Source organism: Cebidichthys violaceus, unplaced genomic scaffold (genome assembly GCF_023349555.1).
Source record: "Cebidichthys violaceus isolate CVI_PGR_0920_01 unplaced genomic scaffold, fCebVio1.0.p SCAF_21, whole genome shotgun sequence".
NCBI classification, from domain to species: Eukaryota; Metazoa; Chordata; class Actinopteri; order Perciformes; family Stichaeidae; genus Cebidichthys; species Cebidichthys violaceus.
Window position 1 is genome coordinate 3,470,067 of NW_027176384.1, and position 7,725 is coordinate 3,477,791.

Genomic DNA, 7,725 nt, shown 5'->3' on the forward strand with positions numbered 1-7,725 from the left:
TTCTTGTGGCTATTAAACACACAAAAAAGCCTTTTTGTTTGTACATGGCTATTTTAATCTTTGTCTGTATGCGTTGTTTGAGTTTAAATGCCCCAAATGCTGGATCCACATGACGAAAAAAAAAGCCAAGATTGAATTCATCTCCTGTGGAGGGGCCGGCCATGGTGTACTCATTAATGACTGGCACACATGAAAAAAGTATGAGTTAATTGCTATGACATTCCAACCAACATATAAACTGTGGCGGTCCAAACATTCATTCCCTGAGAAGCTATTGAAAAATCCATCTGAGATGTAGGCAAATAATCAGTCCAAGGTGAAACTTTAGTTTGGAAGCGTTACTTCCCTTAGTGAGATTCAGCACAGCAGGTTTCACAAACACCATTTGGCGGCTCTGGGTCTCAACAAATAGTGGCTAGGTAACTTATGAAAACACTCACACCCTGTTATCTGATTAGGTCTACAAAGAGTTCTCAGCATCAACAAAAGATGGGAGATATTTCTTCTTTTTAAAGAAAGAGGCTCGATTAGCGTTGTGTCATGTTAGTCTTTCTCCTCGCTGTTCCCCCCCACCCCCCCATCCATCCTCATTCCTTCCTTTGCTTTCATTTGTTCGAGCTGTCGACAGCAGGCTTGGCCTGAAATTAAAAACCTTTAGTGTTTGTTTGCTCGTTGTCAGCGCGAGGCTTTTCCCATTATTCCACTGCATCGCTCACGCCTTTTGAAAACTGAGTTTGGTGGGGCGGGTGGTAGGCTCCGAAAATTAAAAAAACAAAAAACACCACAATCCCATCCCAAACTACATTTTCACATTCAGTGTTCAAATAATACGTCAGGCCTTTTAATAATAAAAATAACAGTAAATGCACTTTAATTATCCAACCAAGACATCTGACTTTGCATCTGTTTTCAGCTGAACTCCTGTTATGTTTAAAAAATGTTTTAAAGGTTTAATTTCTACCCAATTTGACATTTAAAAAGTGTAAAATTTAAATTTAAAGGCTAAAGGTTAAACTAAATATTTGCTAATTGGGATTTCTAACTTATCAATATTGGTGTTTAAAAAGAGATGATTGGTTAAACAGAGAGGTTTCGGTGTACTTGTGTGTGGAGGGGGTCTCTTGGCTCATAGTCTGGGGTCAAGCACACACTCAGTGCCAGTGTGTTTGACCCAGGAGCGTCTGAAGTGTTGATTCTCCAGGAGGTCAAAGGTCAGGTGGAAAGTGATGACTGATAGACTGATGACTAATAGAAACTCATCAGTTGTGAAAGGCACATTTTTTAAATTCGTATGTGCATCATAATGTACTCATTTTCATACTTTTTATTCATTTGCATCTTCCTGATATATTCTACAGTTGGACATGTTGTCAGTGACATTTTTAGGCCACTCAGTCTTTATATTTGCTATCACTGTTTGCTCTGCAGTTTTCCTCCACATGGATCAATACAGTTTTGTGCAATTATTTATATCCAGCTTTCACCAGCTGCTGCCAGAAGTGTGTAATGTCTACTGATACAGAGACAGAGCTCCACGCGTACTCTGACCACCCGAGACGCCACGGTATGCAACCAAGGGCTGAAACACGAACAAAATGTCTGTAAAAATGTCAGATTTCAGCACCCTTTGTCTACCAGGGGTGCAGTTCATAACTAAACGGTCAATAGAACAAGTTAGCAAGCTAATGTTAGTAAGCTACTAATTAGCCAGGGCACTTGCAAATATAATACTGCATAGCTTTCTGATGTATCCATATTCCACTGTAACAAAAGTTGCATACTGTAAAATGCTGTAGCTTAACATACATATAGTTAGCTTAAAACTGACATTTAGACAAAAAGCTTGCTGCACACGTAATGTTATAGTTATATGCATAGTGAGTGTCAGGATCCCACAGGTTTGCCATTGTTACTGCTCAGTTTGGTCTCTCAAAGGCACTTTTTTTTGGTTCAGCAGCTTATAAAAAAACATAGTTTTGGGTTCTTTACTGTGTTTGTAGTGCATCCCAAAACACAGTAGCTTTTAGGCATTTTTCTGTTGTTTGCTAGCAGACTAAAGTGACAATCAGGCACCTCCACGCAATACAAAGTCAATGGAGTGCCATGAATTATGCGCTCCAACTTTATTACAAGAATTGTCTTTGAGACATGAGAGGAAAGAGACTTACAGTGAGACGATGTAACTTTTGAAGGAGGAAATAACACATTATTCATCTAAAAAATAAAAAGTTTAGTTCACAATCAACAAAACACACCCATACTTGGTTCAGTATACACAGACGTTTTGCTACCATACTTGGTCTGGTATGACCAGTTGTATTCTGGCTAATATTCACTAAAGTTAGCAGCATTTATACAGATATTTTTGGTGTGGGAGCATAAAGTTGCTCTCTGGAAAACCCACCAATCACATGGAAGTTTCCTGTAGCCAGTAAGAAAAAGATGAGAGACCATGATAACCAACAGCATGAACAGCATCTTAATGGATAGAGCAAGAGTCCACATGCTAATAGCATGATGTAGATTTGAGTCACAGTGCAAGTTTTGGACATGCTGCAACACAATACTGTGCATTTATAAAAATGTGGTGCTCACAAATATTTAATCACAAAGGAAGCCTTTCTTTTTATTAAATTGTTTTTACTTCACAAAACTTTAGGATATTCTCATCTGTGGACCTTCATTCGTCTGTTTTCATGTAATATATCTTCACTTGTGCTGCTATCTGTGCATGTCTCTATTCGTATCCATTCTGACAGAGATTTCCAGACACTGTGAAATGGGCTCGAGCAAATTGAAAAGATAATTGCAGGCTGCCAGCAACACCAGCCACCATGTCACAGCCTCTCTTTGCATGCAGTGAAGGAATGCAACGAGGCATGAGCGACAGATAGTGTTGACAGGAAGACCGGAAACCACCTGGAGTTTAAACCAAACTGGCAAGGTCACCTTTCCTCATTTTTTGACCTCCTGTGGCTCGTAAAAGAATCCCTGAGGGGGTCAACCCTCCACCAGCCTGGACACATCCAGAGTGTTCGACTAAAGACAGACAACAATTCTTTTTCTCCTTATTGGCAATTTGTTTGGGATTACTTCTGAGGTGTTTGACACTGGAACCATAGGCGGGTTTGCTAAATGTAGGTTATGTGCTGCTAGCAGTTCTGAGTTAGTGTGCATTCCTGAAAATACATATTTGAGAGATAATAAGTAAAGCTGTAAATGTAAAAAAAAAAAAGAAAAGAATGGCTAAGAGTCCCAGGTGCAGGGAAACAGCTTAGCTTCTGGTGGTTTTGTTGTCTCATAAATCTCTAACTCTCATCACCTCAAGGCCTCACACCTAACACCTACCCATCAAAATATACATTACCAAATACCCCAAATCTCAAAAGCTGCTTGGAAATGCAGTATGAACCCGACTTTGTCAGACATAATGTAGCCTATGTACACCCAGGGAAAAGTCCAGTTGCCTAGACAGCAACAAAGACTATTAAAGCTGCAGCAATATTTATTTTTATACTAATAATGGATCAAACGAGTGTCGCTTAGAGTGTTGAACCCACAGAGAATTATCACCCAAATGTGCAGTTCCTTTCCGCTCTACGGAGCATTTTATCGTCTTTCAGCTCATTCTTTTGGTTTTGAAACCCGCAAATTGACTGTTTTGGTTCTGTCTCCCAGCTTCTCTGCTACTTCTGCTGGTTCTTTCATTGTTTTTGATGGGAAAAAACCCTAATAAACCCACTCACTAACTGTCCAGAAGCAAACAACAGAGAGACTAAATTAGCTACTATAGCTTGTTAACAGTTAACATAGCTTCATACTTTACAACGGAATGGTTTAATCTTCTTATCTTTCAAAAGAAACAAAACGTCACATCCTTTTAAAAGTGCCTGGACTTTACTTTTCATGTATGTTGGCCTTCATCGAGGCCAAACTGACAGAGCCTTTTCTATAGATTTGGAATGTCATCGTAGCCTCCATCTCTCAAATCAGTCTCTACAGGCTGATATAACCTCCAGAAAAGGGAAAATTGGACTTAAACTGTCCGGTTCAACTATTCTTAATTGGTTTTCCTCTCAGTATCAGTGTAAAACCTTTGAAAGTACAAGGCTGAAGATTTGAGATTTGGAAAGTGCGTACAGACAGCATCTTTCTCCAATGCCTCACAGACTGTGATTCACAGCCCGGTCTCGGTCTCAGCCATTATGGTTGTGTCTTTTACAGGCTTGGGGGTGTCGGTTATTGCCGACCACAGACACACAAGCAGCCTGACTGATTTAGCTCTTTAGATTTGTGTGGAATTAGTCACAGTGGAGGGCTAGCCGGTACAGCGGGGAGTTCAAGACATTGTTGGGAAAGAGAAAGCCTGGAGTGGGAGGGCCTTTTTTTCTTTCTGGTTTTATGACCCCTCAGGTTTCCACCTGTGCTGACATGGCTGAGACTTTACAATAGTCCTGAGAGAGTTACAAGCAGCCGGGTAGAAATTCCAGGCTTTTTTTCCCTTTCTCTTTCACCCCTTTTCCTTTTTTTCCTCTTTTTCACTGGAATGGTGGGGTGGGGGCCCCAGTTATTGTGGAACATTTGTCAGGCAGCCAGTTGCAGAGGCAGGGCCAACCGGTGATTTATGGCAACATCTGCAAGATGCAAAGCCATTGTATATGCTTTTAATCATACAAAGAGCCCTGGCTGGATTGGAGATTGAAAAGAGATGGTCTGATGGGGCCTGATGGGGTTTTATGGAGTCCGTGCTGGGATTCACACTGATGGCAACTCGTGTGAACGTATTATATGACCGTGGGATTTCTGCAGCTTGGCATTTCCGACCTGAGGTCGGCTTCAGCTGGTGTTTGCGCCAGGCGAATGCTGATGCTGTGATTCGATATGGTCAAAAGATTCTCACCGAAATTGAAGATAATCTGCAAATGATCGAAATGTTTTGTCACATAAGAGGGAAACCTAAAATGATCCTCCAGGAGAGAGGGAAAAACCACCCGCGAAAGCAACAGAACACAAATCTTGTTGGATTTGTCTTGTCAACAGTTTGAAAGTCGGACCCAAAGTGAGTGTGACCTCACATACCAAAAGCTGGGGTCCCCTCATTTTTTAAATGTGTATATTTTAGCACTGACAAAGCATATCTAATGTAGAAACGAGCCAAGTGGTCGTAAAAGTCAGACACCCATACTCCAGCTGATTCCCTGAGCTTCGTCACAGAGGAATAATCATTTCTGCCAGCCGCCTTTAGCTATTTAATATAATAAACATCTGCTTGCATGTCACCACATCTGGCAATATTGAAGGCAAATTAGCTACAAAATTCAGAGTGTCTGGCAGTGAGATAAGACCGTGGCGTGCTAAATTAATTTTCTTGGCTCAGTCCCTGTGGAGAGCAGAGAAGGCCTGGGGAGCTGACCCTGGATCAGTGTCTGACTGCTGACATGAACACTCCGGGGTCAGACGATGTAAATTAGACGCTGATCTGAGACCAGGGGGTAGCAGACTCCCTTAGCCGTCTGCCAGTCATTGGTGGTCTGGAGGAATTGTCAACTTCCTGTCTCATTTCTTCTGGACGTGGAATCAAAGAGGGGAAATTATTCTGCAATCTGGCCGGTGTTTTCTTTTTCCCCCCCGACTGGAAATGTGTAGTTTGTCGCTTGTTGCAGACTCGGCAGGAGACTGCAGGCTCCACAGCGCCTTTTAAAAAGTGGAAACGCCTCAGTCGCTTGCTAGGCCACAAATTGTTTTTTGGTTGCAGCAATTTCAGAGACTTTCCTTAAGGAGTAAATAAACCATTCTGAGGGGAATTACATCCACCCGCTTAATTGAAACATGCAGAATTTAGTTAAGTGTCAAACCTTGCCTACAAAAAAGGGAATCATGTATTGTTGAGAGGAGCGTTTGAATCCACCATTCCAGCTGCTAAAGTCTGAAGGAGGAAGAAACTCTCTACACACAGTTGCAATTAAGTGACCTTGAGCAATGCAGTTCAAGGAAAAATCCCCCCAGATACTCTTACATGGTTAAAAATGACCAACAAAACACAATCCAGGAGGTTTCAGGAGTCATCCAGGAATACAGGAGTAATTTTGTAATAAAACAGAGCACTCTATCTGTTTTCCCTCAACCTGCCAGGCCTACTTCTTCTTGAGCCAGAGAGTTCCTTGATGATGTCTATTGGCAACTCCTGTAAAACATGTGTGAGTTTAGTTGATGAAGAGCAAGAGTATGCCTCCACTAAAAACCTCTCTGGTCCATATTATTTCTCTGCCAAGTGTCCAAGAAATCAACTATAATATTTTAATATTCTGTCCTCCATGTTTAGCTAATTATCGGCAGTAATAAGAACTGCATTGTGGATTGCTAACAATGTGTTCCATAGCGATGTAGTGTTTTGTATGTTGACTTTTTTCTCAAAAACTATGACTATTGAAAGAAGCTCTTTCTCTTCTGGTCTGACATCTATCACCACACTGAGTTTATCATGCATCACTCCCCAGCCTCACTTATCAGCCCTGGAAGATCTGGTTTGTTAGAAATGGTTTCTGCTCTAACCAGACACGACTTCACACTGAGATAACATTATTAGGCAGACATGGACTGGTCCTCGAATGTTGCCTCAGCATTAGCAGCAGCAGCAGCAGCAGCTGTTTTCCAGGTGTTTGGATATGTGTGTGTGGCTCCACCATCTTGTCTTAATCGCAGTCTCCTCAAAGAACTGGCAAGACTTCCAACAAACCTCCTCATTCCTTTACAGTGGGGTAAAGGCATAGAAACCGGCGCAGCGTAGCCAACAACCAGGTGTACTTAAACATTAGTCAGCCAGAAGGATGGGAGCGAAATAACACGTCCTATGAAAAGCAACATCAGCATTTCCAAACACAAACTGACACAGACCTTTAGGTTGCATATGATTATAATAAAAAATCAATTTTACTACTTTTTCACTCCAGTTCTCTTCACGCTGCCAGATAAAACGCAAGACTGAAACAACTGCCCTTGGATAGGCGATCTGGATAAATCCCCATCCAAACTGCTGGCACCACCATTGTGCATCTGCCATTTCGTAAATAAACTCCACTGTGGCCGGCAGGACGCTTTCCAAGTGCAAGTTTCAACAGCTAGCCCCGGCGCACAAGCACACCTTTTTCCCCCTGTGTTGGAGAGGAGAGGCCTGAATCAACAAACCGCCAGGCGAGAAGGCCTGGGGGGAGGGAGGAGGGGGGAGAGAGGGAGGAAGCGGGGATGAGTCATTCGGCAAACAGAGAGAGAGTTAAGTTTGAGCTATGAGCTACATTTTTCTAACAACCAGCAATTTGTGGGTTAAATATGAATAACATATAATCATTTAAGTTGCATTTAATTATGAGCATCATCATTAATAGAGTCATTATTTATGATAGTGATTGCAGTCTTATTCACAATGGTGGTGAATCATAGCTGGAGTAATATGGGCATGTGAGCGTGGTATTATTACTTAGACAGGCTTGAAAATTCTGAGCACATATTAAAATATAAAATATTGCCACTGCACCTACTATTGCAATCAATCCTACTATAATTACTAGTACGCTTAATACTGATCTTTCAGCTACTACGACTACAACTACTTTGAGGTAGAAGAAGCAGCTGTAGTCCTCGTATCAACTACTGCAATGGAGACCAATTGGGAATGCAAGTAATATTAATAATGATAATGGTGGTAGAACAAGTAGTAATATTAACATG